Source organism: Mobula hypostoma, chromosome 29 (assembly GCF_963921235.1).
Source record: "Mobula hypostoma chromosome 29, sMobHyp1.1, whole genome shotgun sequence".
Taxonomy (NCBI): domain Eukaryota; kingdom Metazoa; phylum Chordata; class Chondrichthyes; order Myliobatiformes; family Myliobatidae; genus Mobula; species Mobula hypostoma.
In genome coordinates, this window is record NC_086125.1 from 22,696,952 (window position 1) to 22,715,812 (window position 18,861).

At 43.5% G+C, this 18,861-nt stretch overlaps 1 pseudogene; it reads right to left on the bottom strand.

Moving 5' to 3' along the window:
- Positions 1-18,861, bottom strand: part of LOC134339352 (adhesion G protein-coupled receptor E2-like) — a 202,790-nt pseudogene that overhangs the window by 112,766 nt on the left and 71,163 nt on the right.

Genomic DNA, 18,861 nt, shown 5'->3' on the forward strand with positions numbered 1-18,861 from the left:
ATATCATGGGTTAAATACATGGTAAATCTCCCTCTGCAATGTACCACAAGCACATCTGAGGCAGGGACATCTTGGGGTAAGTACAGAATGAAGCTCCCTTCACATTGTAAGACCATGAGACATAGGAGCAGATTTTGGCCATCCAGCCCATCGAGTCTGCTCTGCCATTCCATCATGGCTGATCCTGGAATCCACTCAACCCCATACACCTGCCTTCTCGCCATATCTTTTGATGCCCTGACCTATCAACTTCCGCCTTAAATATACCCACAGACTAGGCGTCAGTTTCACCACTCACTGACTAAAAAGATTCCTTCTTACCTCTGTTCCAAAAGGTCACCCCTCAGTTTTGAGGCTGTGTCCATTAGTTCTGGGCTCCCTCACTATTGGATGCATCCTCTCCACATCCACCCTATCTAGTCCTTTCGATGCTCGGTAGGTTTCAATAAGATCTTATTCTTCTAAATTCTAGTGAGTACAAGCCCAAAGCTGCCAGAAGCTCCTCATATGTTAACCCCTTCATTCCTGTAATTATCCTCGCGAACCTCCTCTGGACTCTCTCCAATGACAACACACCCTTTGTGAGATATGTGGCCCAAAACTGTTGACAATACTCCAAGGGCAGCCTATCTAGTGTCATAAAGCATCCTTGCTTCTATATTTTATGACCCTTGAAATAAACAGAATCAGTATCAGGTTCCTTATCACCGGCATGTGTAGTTAAATTTGTTAACTTAGCAGCAGCAGTTCAATGCAATACACAATATAGAAGAAGAACAAAGTAATGAATAAATAACTAAATCAATTACAGTATACGTATATTGGATAGATTAAAAATTGTGCAAAAACCATAAATAATATGTATTTAAAAAGTGAGGTAGTGTTCACGGGTTCAATGTCCATTTAGGAATTGGATGGCAGAGGGGAAGAAGCTGTTCCTGAATCGCTGAGTGTGTGCCTTCAGACTTCTGTACCTCCTACCTGATGGTAACAGTGAGAAAAGGGCATGACCTGGGTGCTGGAGGCCTTAATAATGGACGCTGCCTTTCTGAGACACCGCTCCTTGGAGATGTCCTGGGTACTTTGTAGGCTCGTACCTAAGATGGAGCTGACTAAATTTACAACCCTCTGTAGCTTCTTTCAATCCCGTGTAGTAGCATCTCATATCAGAGAGTGATGCAGCCTGTCAGAATGCTCTCCACAGTGCATCTATAGGGGTTTTTGAGTGTATTTGTTGACATACTAAATCTCTTCAAACTCCTAATGAAGTATAGTTGCTGTCGTGCCTTTTTTATAATATTGGGACCAGGTTAGGTCCTCAGAGATCTTGACACCCAGGAACTTGAAACTGCTCACTCTCTCCACTTCCGATCCCTCTACAAGGATTGGTATGTGTTCCTTTTTCTTGCCCTTCCTGAAGTCCACAATCAGTTCTTTAGTCTTACTGACGTTGAGTGCAAAGTTGTTGTTGCGACACCACTCCACTAGTTGACATATCTCGCTCCTGTACGCCCTCTTGTCTCCATCTGAGACTCTACCAACAATGGTTGTATCAGCAGCAAATTTATAGATGGTATTTGAGCTATGCCTAGGCACACAGTCATGGGTATGTAGACAGTAGAGCAGTGGGCTAAGCACACACCCCTGAGGTTCACCAGTGTTGATCGTCAGCGAGGAGCAGATGTTATCACCAATCTGCACAGATTGTGGTCTTCTAGTTAGGAAGTCGAGGATTCAATTGCAGGGGGGAGGTATATAGACCCAGGTTCTGTAACTTCGCAATTATAGAACTTCTTCTATCCCGTGCTTGTAAACTATTCCCAGAAACTTCAGCAATCTGTGTCCTGCTGTCATCTCCGCCAGTATCCTCCTTCAGTCCTGGCCTAGCTCCTCTCTCATCCCTCTGTAATTCCCTTTATTCCATTGCGATAGTGATACATGTAACATATGCTTCTCCCTTTCAAATTGCTGCATGAATTCAGTAATATTATGATCCCTACTTCCTAATGGTTCCTTTACATTAAGCTCCCTAACAGGATCTGACCTATTCTACAATACCCAATCTAAGACAGCCTTTCACAAGTAGCCTCAAGCAGAAACTACTCTAAAAGGCCATCTCAAACGCATTCAACAAATTCCCTCCCAATCCGACAACAATCTGATTTTCCCAATCCCCTTGCATATAGAAGTTCCCCCGTACTATTGTGTCATTACCCTCATTACTTGGCTTTTCCAGCTTCCTTTGCAATCTCAACCCTACATCTTGCCTACTATTTGGAGGCCTATATATGTTCCCATTTTTTTTATCCCTGCAGTTTCTTAACTCCACCCACAAAGATTCGACATTCTCTGACCCTATACCACCTCTTTCAGAAGATGTAATTCCATCTCCAACAGAGCCACACCACCGCCTATGCTGTCCCGCCTGTCCTTTCCATACAAAGTATATCCTTTGATGTTAAGCCCCCAACTATTGTTTTCTTTCAGCCACGACTCAGTGACGTCCACAATGTCATACTGACCAACTGCTAATTGTCCCATCGTGGACAGAGACAACATGAGTTACGTACAGAGGAATGCTACCTCTATGACATCCAATCAAATACATATGAAGGGCAGACCAGAGGCAGAGGTGTGGGTTGGAATTCCGTGGTCAGCTCTGAAGGAGCCTGTCCTGGGACGGGTACCAGGGTTTGAAGAGGTCACTGACAGACCTGCAGTTGATAATGTACTAAGACTCATTTGCAAGGTCCAAGGTACTTTGAACTGTGACTCACTCTTCTAACTCGTGGGGAAATGGTGGAGGCTTCATCACCAGATCATGGAGATATGCTCGATGACAGCCCCTCCTGCACATAGAAACATAGAAGATAGGATGGGACCATTCAACCCTTCAAGCCTGTGCTGTCACTATGATAATTATAGCTGGCCCTCCATCTCTGACTATTTTCCTGCTCTGTCCCCAGTCAAGGATCCAGAGAGAATAGGAGACTTAGCCTGTACCTTTAACAGAGTCTATTCTAACCTGATCAATCCAGCACTGTTTGTGGGATGACCTTCCAAACATTGCCTCAGATAGTCCCTAACATTAGTGGAACTGACATTTGTCAGCTTTCAAGAAGTCAGTCTCCAGAGCAGGACAGGATGAACTTCAAGATCCTCGGGGCTTTCTGGAAGCAAGAACTTGGGAAAACCAGGTGACTGAGTGGATGTTCCTCTCGTGACACTGGATGGTCATTGCCATGTTAGTGACTTGTGAGCCACCCAGAAGCCACTCAGCCCATCCATCCCACACCAGCTCCAACAGAGCAATCCCATCTGTCCTGTTTCCCTTCTTATTTCCCTGTTTTCAGGCAACCTTCTCCCTCAAATGCCCACCAACTCCCCTTTGGTTATTTTGGTCTTTACCAACTAAGAGGTAGCTTACAGTGATAATTAACCCTGTATATCCTTGGAATGTTAGAGGCAACTGGAACACCCAGAGGAACCTTGTGTTCACAGGAAGAATGCGCAAAGTCCACAGACAGAACCTGAGATCAAGACTTAACTTGGGTCTGCTGACTCTCATTTCCTCAAGCTCGAGTCTAGTCTCCTCCCTCAGCACAGATGGCAGCATCTTTGCCCAGAGAACATTCACCCCCTGGGCCATGTGATCTACCCTGAATAATACCATGAATTCATGGCTGGTCCCTTTAGGGTGATGTCCGTTTTGTCTGAGATCTGGTCCAACATCCTCAGAGGGTTAGTCCACTGATTTCCTCTCCCTCTTCAACCAGGAGAAGATGCTCAAAGGGGTGGGCAAAGAATACCTTTACTGGGCTCTGGACTCATTCAATTGGCCCAGTACTTACTTCTGTACCCTGCCACAGAACTGGCCCTCGGTATTCTGCTGAAATAATTAAACTAGCAATTAAATCAACTCTTCCTTTCTGCCAACACAATGTCCATATCTCTCTCTGCTTATTCATGTGCCTACCATATTCCAGGCATCACCTACTTTGTGTTAAAAACTCTGCACAACGTCTTTCAACTCCTCCCCACCCCCACCCAATAAATACATTAAAAGCACATCCTCCAATATCAGACATTTCAACCCTAGAGAAACATACCAGCTCCCTGCTCTATCTATGCCCTTCTAATCTTATCAACTTCTATCAGGCCTTCGCTCAGCCTCTGCCACTCCAAAGAAAATAACCAAAGTTTGTGCAACCTCTCCCTACCACGCACTCCCTCCAATCCAGGCAGCAGCAAATCTCTTCAGCACCCTCTCCAAAGCCTCATATCATTCCCAGACTGGAGCGACCAGAACTGAATGCAATACTCCTGTTGCAGCCCAACCAAAACGTTACACAGCTGGTAAACTGATCAGTTGATTTATTAATGTCACATCAATTGAGTTCCAACAAAAAACTTTGTTATGCATGTCATCCCTACAGATCATTTCATTACAACAGTGCATTGAGGTAGTAGAAGGAAAAACCAAGAACAGATTGCAGAATAATGTGTTACAGTTACAAAGAAACTGCAGGCAGACAAAAAAGTGCAAACTCAGATTAGGTTGATTGCCATATCAAGACTCCATGTTATCATTGGGCGATATAATTTCCTTAATCTTAAACTCAATTCCTCAAAGGTATGGGAAGCATGCCAATTGCGTTACTTACCACCCCATTAACCTGTGCATTCACTTTCAGGGAACAATGGACTTGGACCCCAAGATCTTTCTGAATATCAGCATTGTTAAGGGTCCTGCCATTAACTGTGTACTGTCCGTTTACATTTGATGTGTCAAAGTGAAATGCCTCACACTTGGACAGATATAAACTGCACCTGAAATCATCCTGTCCATATCTGCAACTGATCAGTAGTTAATTGTCTGTCTTGTTTTGTGTGTTTCTTTGTATTTACTGTGAATGTCCATAAGAAAATGAATCTCAGTGTTGTATATGGTGAGATATATGTACATTAATAATAAATTTACTTTGGATTTGAACATTGATTTATATTCTGCTGTATCCTTTGGCAATCATTTTCTTAATAATTTTTTTATTGAGTTTTCAAACGTAGTTACGTGGGAGAAGAGGAATGCAGTAGTCATAGGGGATTCCATAGTCAGGGGAACGGACAGGAGATTCTGTGAGCCGGATAGAGATACGCGCATACTGTGTTGCCTCCCAGGTGCCAGGGTACGGGATGTCTCGGATCGGGTCCTGAATATTCTGAAGGGGGAGGGTGAGCAGCCAGTTGTCTTGGTACATGTTGGTACCAATGACATAGATAGGACAAAGGAGGAGGTCCTCAAGAGAGATTTCCAGGAGTTGGGAAGGAAGCTGAGAGGCAGGACCTCCAGGGTAGTAATCTCAGGATTGCTACCTGTGCCACGTGCTAGCGAGGGCAAGAATAGTAGGATCAGGCAGATGAATGCGTGGCTGAAAGACTGGTGCAGGGGGCAGGGCTTCAGATTCTTGGATAATTGGGATCTCTTCTGGGGGAAGTATGACCTGTTCAAAAAGGACAGGTTACACCTGAACCCAAAGGGGAACAATATCCTGGCGGGAAAGTTTAATAGAGCTGTTAGGGAGGGTTTAAACTAATTGGCAGGGGGATGGGAACCGGAATGACAGAGCGGAGGAAGGGGAAAACAGAAATAAATGTAAGATAGTGAGCAGTAAAGATGTCAGGAAAGACAGGCAGGTGATGAGGCAAATTTGTAGCCATTGGGATGAGTTGCAGTGCAATAAAGTTGCAGTGAAATCAAAGCGAAAAGTACCAAATACTGGTCTTAAGGTATTGTACTTAAATGCATGCAGCATAAGGAATAAGGTGGATGATCTTGTCGTACAGCAACAGATTGGCAGGTATGATATTGTGGCCATCACTGAGAAGTGGCTAAAGGATGTTTGTCTCTGGGAGCTGAATGTCCAAGGATACACGGTGTATCAGAAGGATAGGAAGGTAGGCAGAGGGGGAAGCGTGGCTTTATTGGTAAGAAATGATATTAAATCATTAGAAAGAGGTGATATAGGATCCGAAGGTGCAGAATCTTTATGGGTTGAGCTAAGAAATCGCAGGGGTAAAAGGACCCTGATGGCAGTTATTTATAGGCCTCCAAACAGCTGCAGGGATGTGGACTACAAATTACAACTGGAAATAGAAAAGGCTTGTCAGAAGGGCAGTGTTATGATAATCGTGGGGGATTTTAACATGCGAGTGGATTGGGAAAATCAGGTCGGCACCGGATCTCAAGAGAGAGAATTTGTAGAATGTCTGCAAGATGGCTTTTTAGAACATCCTGTTGTTGAGCCCACTAGGGGATCGGCTGTACTGGATTGGGTATTGTGTAATGAACCGGAGGTGATTAGAGAGATTGAGGTGAAGGAACCCTTACAGGCAGTGATCATAACATGATTGAGTTCACTGTGAAATTTGAAAACGAGAGGCCGAAATCTGATGTGTCAGTATTTCAGTGGAGTAAAGGAAATTACAGTGGCATGAGAGAGGAACTGGCCAAAGTTGACTGGAAAGAGACACTGGCGGGAAAGAAGGCAGAGCAGCAGTGGCTAGAATTTATACGAGAAGGTGAAAGACAGGTATATTCCAAAAAAGAAGAAATTTTCGAATGGAAAAAGGATGCAACAGTGGTTGACAAGAGAAGTCAAAGCCAAAGTTAAAGCAAAGGAGAGGGCATACAAGGAAGCAAAAATTAGTGGGAAGACAGAGGATTGGGAAATTTTTAAAAGCTTACAAAAGGAAACTAAGAAGGTCATTAAGAGGGAAAACATTAACTATGAAAGGAAGCTAGCAAATAGTATCAAAGAGCTTTTTCAAGTATATAAAGAGTAAAAGACAGGTGAGAGTAGATATAGGACCGATAGAAAATGATACTGGAGAAATTGTAATGGGAGATGAGGAGATGGCAGAGGAACTGAACGAGTATTTTGCATCAGTCTTCACTGAGGAAGACAGCAGGATACCGGACACTCAAGGGTGGCAGGGAAGAGAAGTGTGCGTAGTCACAATTACGACAGAGAAAGTACTCAGGAAGCTGAATAGGCTAAAGGTAGATAAATCTCCTGGACCAGATGGAATGCACCCTCGTGTTCTGAAGGAAGTAGCTGTGGAGATTGCGGAGGCATTAGCGATGATCTTTCAAGAGTCGATAGATTCTGGCATGGTTCCAGAGGACTGGAAGATTGCAAATGTCACTTCGCTATTTAAAAAGGGGGCAAGGAAGCAAAAAGAAAATTATAGACCTGTTAGCTTGACATCGGTGGTTGGGAAGTTGTTGGGGGTCGATTGTCAAGGATAAGGTTATGGAGTACCTGGAGGCATATGACAAGATAGGCAGAACTCAGCATGGATTCCTTAAAGGAAAATCCTGCCTGACAAACCTATTACAATTTTTTGAGGAAATTACCAGTAGGCTAGACAAGGGAGATGCAGTGGATGTTCTATATTTGGATTTTCAGAAGGCCTTTGACAAGGTGCCACACATGAGGCTACCTAACAAGATCAGAGCCCATGGAATTATGGGAAAGTTACATACGTGGATACAGCATTGGCTGATTGGCAGGAAACAGAGAGTGGGAATAAATGGATCCTAATCTGGTTGGCTGCTCCACAGGGGTCTGTGCTGGGGCCGCTTCTTTTTACATTGTACATCAACGATTTGGATTATGGAATAGATGGCTTTGTGGCTAAGTTGGCTGACGATACGAAGATAGGTGGAGGGGCCGGTAGTGCTGAGGAAGCGGAGAGTCTGCAGAGAGACTTGGATAGATTGGAAGAATGGGCAGAGAAGTGGCAAATGAAGCACAATGTTGGAAATTGTATGGTTATGCACTTTGGCAGAAGAAATAAACGGGCAGACTATTATTTAAATGGGGAAAGAATTCAAAGTTCTGAGATGCAACGGGACTTGGGAGTCCTTGTACAGGATACCCTTAAAATTAACCTCCAGGTTGAGTCGGTAGTGAAGAAGGCGAATGCAATGTTGGCATTCATTTCTAGAGGAATAGAGTATAGGAGCAGGGATGTGATGTTGAGGCTCTATAAGGGGCTGGTGAGACCTCACTTGGAGTACTGTGGGCAGTTTTGGTCTCCTTATTTAAGAAAGGATGTGCTGACGTTGGAGAGGGTACAGAGAAGATTCACTGGAATGATTCCGGGAATGAGACGTTTAACATATGAGGAACGTTTGTCCGCTCCTGGACTGTATTCCTTGGTGTTTAGAAGAATGAGGGGAGAACTCATAGAAACATTTTGAATATTGAAAGGCATAGACAGAGTGGATGTGGCAAAGTTGTTTCCCATGACGGGGGAGTCTAGTACGAGAGGGCATGACTTAAAGATTGAAGGGCACCCATTCAGAACAGAAATGTGAAGAAAATTTTTTAGTCAGAGGGTGGTGAATCTATGGAATTTGTTGCCACGGGCGGCAGTGGAGGCCAAGTCATTGGGTGTATTTAAGGCAGAGATTGATAGGTATCTGAGTGGCCAGGGCATCAAAGGTTATGGTGAGAAGGCGGGTGAGTGGGACTAAATGGGAGAATGGATCAGCTCATGATAAAATGGCGGAGCAGACTCAATAGGCCGAATGGCGGACTTCTGCTCCTTATGGTCTTATAATAATATCTACCCTCCCCCCTCCTCTTAACCCTTCCCCCGATACATACCCCTACCTAAAAGAAAAGAAAGAAAAAGAAGAAAAAGAAAAAAGAAAGAAAAACTGTCTGGATATTGGAAGGTCTCCACATGGTCTATGGGATTTGAAATAAATTTAATATATTTATTTGTTTCTTTCCCCAAAGGACCAACAGGGTATAAAGTAAATTGGGATAAAAGTGAAATCTTATCTCTTACTAAAGGAGACTATAGTCAATGTCAATTAGAAACCCAATTTAGATGGCTGACGGTAAAAAGTATTTAGGTATAAGGACTTGATAATGATATAAAGAATTTATATAAATTTAATTATTTACCACTATTGAAAAAAATTCAAGAAGATCCTGACAAATGGATAATATTACCAGTAATATTAGTGGGTAGAGTCAATGCTGTAAAAATGAATATATTTCCTAGACTACAGTATCTATTTCAAACACTACCAATACAATTGCCACAGAAATTTTTTCAACAGTTAAATAAATGTGTGAGGAAATTTCTTTGGAAAGGTAAGATGTCAAGAATATCGTTGGAAAAATTGACATGGAAATTTCAGTTAGGAGGGTTACAACTTCCAAATTTTAAGAATTATTATAAAGCAAATCAACTTAGCTTTATTGCATCTTTTTTTGACGAACGAAAATCGGCATGGATTGGAATAGAATTAGATAAGACAGGAGAAAATACACCCAAAGATTTTATATATACATGGGAATCTAAATGGCTACGGGTGAAGAAAGAATCTCCTATATTAAAACATTTGATTGATCTATGGAATAAGATAAATGTTGATGATGAAATAAAGAAATCTTTATTAGCAAGGAGACCTTTGATCCAAAACAGACTTATTCCTTTTACAATGGATAATCAACTTTTATATAACTGGTACCAAAAAGGAATTAGATGTATAGGAGACTGTTATGAAGGAGGTATACTGATGTCATTTGAACAATTAAAGAGTAAATATAATATATCAAATAACACTTTCTTTTGTTACCTTCAATTAAGGGCTTATTTAAGAGACAAACTGGGTCCAACAATGTTTTTGCCGAAACCTAATGAAATTGAAATTTTAATTTAAAAAGGAAAAATTTAAAAATTTCTTTTATGTATAATCTGATTCAAAAACAGACACTTAAACAAGGAATCCACAAGTCAAGGCAAAAATGGGAAATTGATTTGAGTATTAATATTGATGAAACAAATTGGTCAAGACTATGTCTTGACAGTATGACAAATACAATAAATGTTTGACTCAGATTAGTACAATATAATTTTTTACACCAATTATAAATTACAGTGTAAAAAATAGATAGATTAAATTCAAACTTATCTGATCAATGTTTTCGGTGTAATTAAGAAATTCGTACTTTTTTTACATTCTACTTGGTCCTGTTCCAAAATTCAACCTTTTTGAATAAATTTAAGAGTTTTATTGGAACAAATTACTGGAACTCAACTTCCATATAACCCTATATTATTTTTATTAGGTGATATTGAAGGAATAAAACCGAAACTTAAATTGAATAAATACCAGAAAGAATTTATAAAAATTGTGTTGGCAGTAGCCAAGAAGGCTATTGCAGTTACTTGGAAATCGGATTCGTATTTAAGTATGGATCGTTGGAATAACAAAATTTTTAGCTGTATTCCATTTGAAAAAAATTACTTATAATTTAAGAGATAAATATGATACATTTTTGAATATTTGGCTCCCTTATTTACAAAAGATAGGTTGGCATATATAGGTGCTCCTTTGGCAATCTTTTATACTATCCATAACAACACTAATCTTTTTTTGTATGATCTGCGAACTTACCAACCCACCCGTCCATGTTTTCACTAAAGTCAGTTCTATGTAGCACAAACAACTGAGCTCCAAGCTTTGATCCCTGTGGAATACCACTGGTCACAGACCTCCAGTCAGAATAACACCCCTCTACCACTACTTTCTGTCTTCTATGATTAAGTCAACTTTGAATCAAATTTACAAACTCTTCATCAATCCCATGTGCCTTAATCTTCTGGATCAGCCTACATAGAATTTAGAACATAGAAATCTACAGCACATTAGATTATTAGATTACGAGGACACGCAGTCCTCTTTTATTGTCATTTAGTAATGCATGCATTAAGAAATGATACAGCGTTTTTCCAGAATGATATCACAGAAACACATGACAAACCGACTTAAAAACTGACAAAAACCACATAATCATAACATATAGTTACAACAGCAATACCATAATAGACCATGGGCACGGTAAAAGTCTCAAAGTCTCTCGAAAGTCCCATCATCTCACGCAGACGGTAAACCTCCAGCGCCGCACACTTGCCGATGCAGCATCCTGGAAGCATGCACCCATCAATCTCTGTGTGAAGAACTTGCCTCTGACATACCCCTGGACCTGCTTCCAAGCACCTTAAAACTATGTCCCCTCAAGTTAGCCATTTCAACCCTGGGAAAAAGCCTCTGGCTGTCCACACGAACAATACCTCTCATCATCTTATACACCTCTATCAGGTCACCTCTCAGCCTCTGTCACTCCAAAGACAGACAAAAAACCAATGTACAAAAGAAAAAAAAACTCTGAAAATACAAAACAAAACAAATAATAAATAAATAAACAATATTGAGAACCTGAGTTCTTCTTATTCCTCTGGAGCTTTTTATCTCTAACTGACAACAAGTCATCAGCTGTCTCAAATTCAGCACTCCTCTCTCTTATTTGAACCTCATGCAATATGAGCGTGCTGCCTTCCACCCTAATCCCAATCTTTCTGGCAAACCTGAAAAAAGGGGGTACTATTGTAGAATTGGAAATGGAAAAGAATGGACAAGCAACAGAAATAGGATGAGGAAAATTGAGGGGAGGGAGAGAGGAGGGAGACAGGAGGGAAAAGGCAAATAGAACTGAGAGACAGTAGAGGGAAAAGCGAAATAGAGGGGAGGGAGAGGGAGGGGAGGGAAAAGAGTGGACCAGGGACAGAAAGAGAAATATTCCAGAATTAACACTTACCCAGAAGAAGCAGGCAGCTGCTCATGATGCCGAGACCCAATCTCTGCACACCTCGCTCTTTCTTGTGTCAGTGTGTCAGCTGTCACTGTGAGCTCTGGGTTTTATACTCTGCATAATCTCACCATCACACTGACTCATCAGTAGAGAAGGAAATGAAACTCTCTTACTGAAAACGTCTAAAGGCAAAAGTCCTGATGAAAGTCTCAGCATGAAATGTCAGCTCATTATTCCCCTACATAGATGCTGCCTAACCTGCTGAGTTCCTCATGCCTCCTCTGTGTGTCAGACTGGATTTTCAACATCTGCAGAATCTCTTGTGTAAAACTGAAAAGACTTATATTTGTTGGGCATCATGAGGTTGTGTCCCAATCATCATTTCAATAAGGGGCCAAATGTCTTTGGTGACAAACCAAATCTCCTCTAACTCCTAACGAATATAGCCACTGTCCTACCTTCTTTGTAGCTGCATTGGTATGTTGGGTCCAGGACAGATCCTGAGAGACATTGACACCCAGGAACTTGGAATTGTTCACACTTTCCATTTTTGATCCCTCAATGAGAACTTGTGTGTGTTACCTCACCTTACCCTTTCTCAAATCCACAATCAGTTCTTTGATCTTACTGACATTGCGTGCAAGGTTGTTGCTGTGACACCACTCAAGTTGCTGATAAATTTCACTCCTGTAAGCCTTCTCATCACCATTTGAAATTCTGCCAACAGTAGTTCTATCGGCAGCACATTTATAGATGGAATTAGAGGTATGCCTAGCCACACAGTCATGGGCGTGGATAGAGGAGACCAGTGGGCTAAGTGTTCATCCCTTGAGGTATACCAGTGTTGATCGTTAGCGAGTTGGAGATGGCATTTCTGATCTGCACAGATTGCGATCTTCCAGTTAGAAAGTTGAGGATCTAATTGCAGAGGGAGGTACAGGGGCCCAGGTTCTGGAGATTTTCAATCAGAACTGTAGAAATGACTGTGTTAAACACTGAGCTGTAGTTAATAAACAGCATCCTGAAATAGGTATTTGTATTGTCCAGTAGGTCCAAGGCTGCATGAAGAGCCAACGAGATGGCAACTGCCGTAGAATACTGTGGTGATAGGCAAATTGCACTGGGTCCAGGTTCTTGCTGAGATGGGAGTTAATTCTAGCCATAACTAACCGCTCGAAGCACCTCATCACCATATATGTGAGTGCTTCTGGATGATCGTCATTAAAGCGGCTCACCTGCTTTTCTTGGGCACTGGAATAATTGTTGCCCTTTTGAAGCAGGTAGGAACTTCCACTGTAACAATGAAGGTTTGAAAATCCCTCCCAATCAGCCCAATGTCCTTCATCAGGTCTGGAAATGAAGGGGGAAGAAGTCAGAATAAGAAGGTGGGGGAAGGGAAAGAGTACAAGCTGTCAGGTGATAGGTGAGACAAGGTGACGGGGAAGGTGAATTTGTAGGGGAGGGGGATGAAGTCACAAGCTGGGAGGTGATATTGGAAGAGGTAAAGAACTGGTAAAGGTAAAACCATGGAAGAAAGGGAAGAAGGAGTGAAACCAAAAGGGAGTGATGAGCAGGTGAGGAGAAAGGTCAAGAGGGTAACCAGAATGGAAAAATAGAGAAGGAGGGAGGAGAAGCAGGAAGACGGAGAAAGGTAACTTCCAATATGTCGATCAAGGTTCTCAGTCATCCAGGTCATTGTACATCAAACCGTAGTAAACCAAGACAACTGGACTTGCTGTGTTGTCTTTATACTTTATTGTCGCCAAACAATTGATACTAGAACATACAATCATCACAGCGATAATTGATTCTGCACTTCCCGATCCCTGGATTACAAATTGATAGTAAATATTAAAAATTTAAATTATAAGTCATAAATAGAAAATAGAAAATTGGAAAGTAAGGTAATGCAAAAAAACTGAGATGCAGGTCCGGATATTTGGAGGCTACGGCCCAGATCCGGGTCAGGATCCATTCAGCAGTCTTATCACAGTTGGAAGGAAGCTATTCCCAAATCTGGCCATACTAGTCTTCAAGCTCCTGAGCCTTCTCCCGGAGGGAAGAGGGACGAAAAGTGTGTTGGCTGGGTGGGTCGTGTCTTGAAGACATTTCGCCACTCATCCGAGGGGCTTCTTCAGTTCTCATCCATGATGGGTAGTTTTCTGGCTTATAAACTCTGTGAGTTGTTAGGACTGCATTGTAAGTAACTGATAGGTGGTGTCGTACCTCACCCTGTCTTTTCAGGGATAGGTTTTCCAGTTTGACAACGATCTGTGCCATTTGCCATCCATTGGATGGAATATACAATATTGCCCTGTTTATGCTTGGCTGTAGGAACCTTGGAGTGAAAACACAGGGATTTGGTGCTTTTTGAAATAAACAGAGCAATATTGTATGGGCTATACCAATACAATGAGAACTGCATAGATCTGCATCTTGGTGAGGCAAAACAACCACCACAAACGGCTGGCCCAACATAGGAAGTTTTGACCTCAGGTAAAGACTCAGCTGTATACAGTATCTACACCTAAAGGACAAGGAACACTCCTTTGATGATAACAATGTGCACATTTTGTACAGAGAGGGCAGATGGTTTGTAAGAGGCGTTAAAGAAGCCATCTTTGTCAAATTGGAAAACCCATCGCCGAACAGAGGGGTTGGGGTATGACACTACCTATCAGTTACCTACAATGCAGTCCTAACACATCCCCCTCCTCCACCCCTGGGGTCTCCACAAAAGTTCACACCTCTAATCATTTAAATAACTCAGAGTTTTCAGCCAATAAAATTACCCACCATGGATTAGACTTGAAGAAGCTTCTTGGATGAGTGGAGAAATATGTTATAGACAACACAGCAAGTCCACTTGCCTTCCTTTACCACTGTTTGATAGGTCATTTCCTACAATTTCCCCTTTCCTCTCTTTTTTACCATTCCCTCATTAGCTCCCTCAAGTCCCCCATCCTCCTTCCCTTTCTTCCATGGTCCACTGCCCTCTTCAATCAGATTCCTTCTTCTTCTTCAGCCCTTTACCTTTTCTGCTTACTCACCCACCCATCTTCTTACTTCATCCCACCTACCCACCTTCCCCTTCACCTGTCTCACCTATCACCTGCCAGCTTGTTTCCCTTCCTCTCCCCACCTTCTGATTCTGACGTTAAGACTCTTTCCTTTCCAGTCCAGAAGAGGGTCTCAACTCAAAATGTCGACTGTCTATTCCTCTCCACAGACGATACGTGACCTGCTGAGTTTCAGTAATGAGTTCCAGCTTCTGGAATGATTCAAACTGTGAGAGGAGCTTCCAAATAGAAGTCCTCATTTGTTTCACTGATATTTGGCCTTATGCAGTTACAATGACCATAACATTGAGGGCTTATCGAGAAAACACAATTAACATCCTTCAACAAATGAAGGTTACGGTCACCACCCAGTCCAAACAATATACAGTAAGCGATTAATGTTGTCCCTGCTACTCTAAAACTATTGCAAGAAGGATGTTGAAGAGATAAGCAAGAAATTTACAGAAACTGGGTTCAAGGCTTGGGCTGATGTTTAGATCATCCCTGGGCAGTGAGAACACAGTATATGGTGTGAATGGGGAGTCAGAGCATTCGAGTACTGTGAAAACCACTTTAACAGCATCCACATCTCCTGCTAACTGCTCCTACCCCTCAAAGAGCTGCTGCTGTGAGAGCTTGCTGGAAAATGATTGCATCCAGGGCAGGAGGTGTCACTCTCACACTAGCTGCTCACAGTTTTGTTATCTCTCAGGAAACTACAAATATGCACAAACTAACAACCACATATGGAGGTGGGGGTGGGGGTGGGGGTGGTGGAGAAAATTTGCAGCCTGCATTTTGCCTCCAGAGACAGCAATGTTGTGTTGCATCCATCTTGTTTATATTTTTTGTCCAATCACCTACACCCAGTGGCCAATTTATGAGTTACCTCCTGTACACAATAAAGTGGCCACGAAATGTATGTTCTTGGTCTTCTGCTGCTATAGCACACCCACTTCACATTCAATATGTTCTGCATTCAGAGATGCTCTTCTGCACAGCAATTTGTAATGCATAGTTATTTGAATTACTCTTGCTTTCCCGTTTTAGACCATAAAACATGGGAGGAGAATTAGGCCATTCAGCCAATTGAGTGTGCTCTGCCATTCCATCATAGCTCATCCCAGATCCTACTCAACCCCATATATCTGCCTTCTCGCCATATCATTTGATGCCCTGGCCAATCAGGAAACAATCAATCTCTGCCTTACATACACTCACAGACTTGCCCCCCCCCCCACCGCAGTTTGTAGCAGAGCATTCCACAGATTCACTACTCAATAGCTAAAAAAAAATCCTTCCTACCTCTATTCTAAAAGGTCCCCCCTCAATTTTGAGGCTGTGCCCTCTAGTTTGCCTTCTTCAGTCAGCAGCTCCTATCCCCCGAAAGGAAGTACAGGACGTCTGACCATGAGCCACTCCGTCTCTTTCTGGCTGTCTGCCATTTTCATTTTCTTCTAAAGGGTCGCCATTTCACAGCGTTCGTTGATCACAAACCCCTCGTGCACACGATAGCCAAAATATCAGACCCTTGATCTGTACGACAGCAATGTCACCAGGCCTACATATCAGTGTTCTCAACGGATATAAGGGGGAAAATTATGGCATGACTGATTGCCTCTCACAGCCGACAGTCTCCGAACTCGCAGCGCACGCTGTGGGGACAGGTAGGGCGCCGCACTCGTGCCGCGCGAGGCGAGGCCGGAGAGAGCGGGAGAGTACCGCGCGTGGCTGCGCCCTCCGAGGAGAAGAGCAGCCTGCGCGAACGGTGCCCGCCAAGCCTCCCCGGTGGGGGTTGGGGGTGTCCGACGCGCCCGCGCGCGCCGCCGTCGAGAAGCCCGCCTGCCGGGCTGCCTGACCCGAGGCCCCGAGCGAACTCGGGCCTCCCGCCCGCCAGACGCCTTGGCCAGGTGCGGCTGGTCGTGGGTGGGGTGAGAGGACAAAGTAAGTGCCGGAGGTCTCCGTACCGGGGCCGCGGCGGTCGCAGTCCGGAGAGAGCGACCGACCGAGCGAGGAGGAGTGCGACGGGGCGCCCCCCCCCCCCCTTTGTAGGTAGATAGGATCTATCGGCCGACAAAAGTTTGGCTCGAGGGATGACTTCCAGTAGATGGCAGCGAGGTAGCTGCTCTTACCCTTACCAATCAAGAGGATAACAATCTAAACAAATACACACAATAACTTGGCCACCACAGCTATCTGTGGTAACAAATTCCACTACTGAGTCTCCACTCTCTAACTTCGACAAACTTCTACAGATGGGTAGTGAGGAGTATATTGGCTGGCAGCATCACAGCCTAGTATGGAAACCCCAGTGTCCTTGAACTCTCACCAGCAACCAGTCTGGATGTCAGACGTTTTTAAGGAGGGGATTTCATTCAGGTCCAATGCTTGAGTGAAAAAAGACAGCGGCAGATCACAGCAGCTTGTTTGAGCTCTGACCAGTGACCAATCGGTTTGGGATTGATGAGCAAGTGTAAACTCAAGGAAGGCAGGGGAATGTGCAGCAGCCATAGTCTGAGTGGATCGAATCAGAGTGGTGAGGCTTTAGCTCATCGACGGTTCAGTGCAGGGGCGGCACTAACGTGGTGCTATAGCCCCAGCAGAAATAACAATAGCACCACCAAGAAATTAACTGAAATTTCACATACAAATTGCAGCTGCTTTGCTTTCTCTGTATAGTTTTGAATACAGCTTGTTTCTCCAGTTGATCTAGTGAAGCAGCGCCCCAAGTTACCATAGCACCCACACAGCAATAAAGTTATAAACTCTGTCAGATCCATTCTACACTTAGTTCGTTGTCAATGTCTTGTCGTTGCTGTCCTCACTCAGGTCAGTTAAGCTGATCTAAGACCACTTAAGGTGGTGATGTCACTCACTCTCACTCAAGCGAGAGATTGATAGTGTACATACATTGTGCAAGATCCAGGCGCAGATCCATGGTCTCGCGAGACTAATGGATACCTCCCCACCCGCACACACTTACTGTGCTTTTACAAGCTAGCATGGGCCTGGCACGTGCATTATTTTGACTGGCGTGAAAAATGGATCGATTTTTAGTGAGAAAATGACCTCGTCCAGAGGAATCAGTGGTGTCTTAGCCTGAGCCTGTCTTAATTGAAAGTGACATGCAGAAAGGAGTAAGTGGGGATGAGGACAACAGCAGTTCATCGAAGGAGTGTGAGGACGAAGTAGAGGAACAAGAAATGGAGCGGGATTCGGAAGAGAACGTGAATGAAGCTGCTCTTAGTGCTTGTGGGAATACTGTTAGCGATGCTAGCCAGCAGCCTGAGGAAGGACCCCGTCAGCCAGCATTGAAAAAGTACCATTCACTGCTGCAACAGTTTGGCATTCAGCAAAGGAGTTTTATTCGTGGCTGGTTTGACCTGTACTCCTGGCTGGAATATTCAATCACAAAAAATACTACGACCAGATGTCGTGGTGCACATCGGTACCAATGACATAGCAAGGAAGAGTGAGGAGGTCCTGGACAGTGAGTATAGAGAGCTTGGTAGGAAGTTGAAAAGCAGGACCTCAAGGGTGGTAATCTCAGGATTGCTACCTGTGCTACGTGCCAGTGAGGGTAGGAATAGGATGCTCTGGAGGAGGAACAAGTGGCTGAAGAACTGGTGTAGGGGGCAGGGTTTCAGATTTCAGGATCATTGGGACCTCTTCTGGGGCAGGTGGGACCTGTACAAGAGAGACGGGTTACACTTGAACTACAGGGGGACCAATATCCTTTCAGGGAGGTTTGTTAGTGCTATTGGGGAGGCTTTAAACTAGATTTGCAGGGGGATGGGAACCAGAGTGCCAGAGCTGACAGTGTGGCTGGGGTGAAAATAAATGATGTTGAAAGTTTAATCAAATCCGCTGATAGAAAGGTTGTGAGTGGCGGTAAAAATCTTCTGAGGTGTATATATTTCAATGCTAGGAGTATTGCGGGGAAGGCGGATGAGTTGAGGGTGTGGATTGACACGTGGAATTCTGATGTTATAGCAATTAGTGAAACTTGGCTACAGGAGGGGCAGGACTGGCAGCTTAATATTCCAGGGTTCCGATGTTTCAGATGTGATCGAGGCAGAGGAATGAAAGGTGGGGGAGTAGCATTGCTTGTTAGGGAAAATATT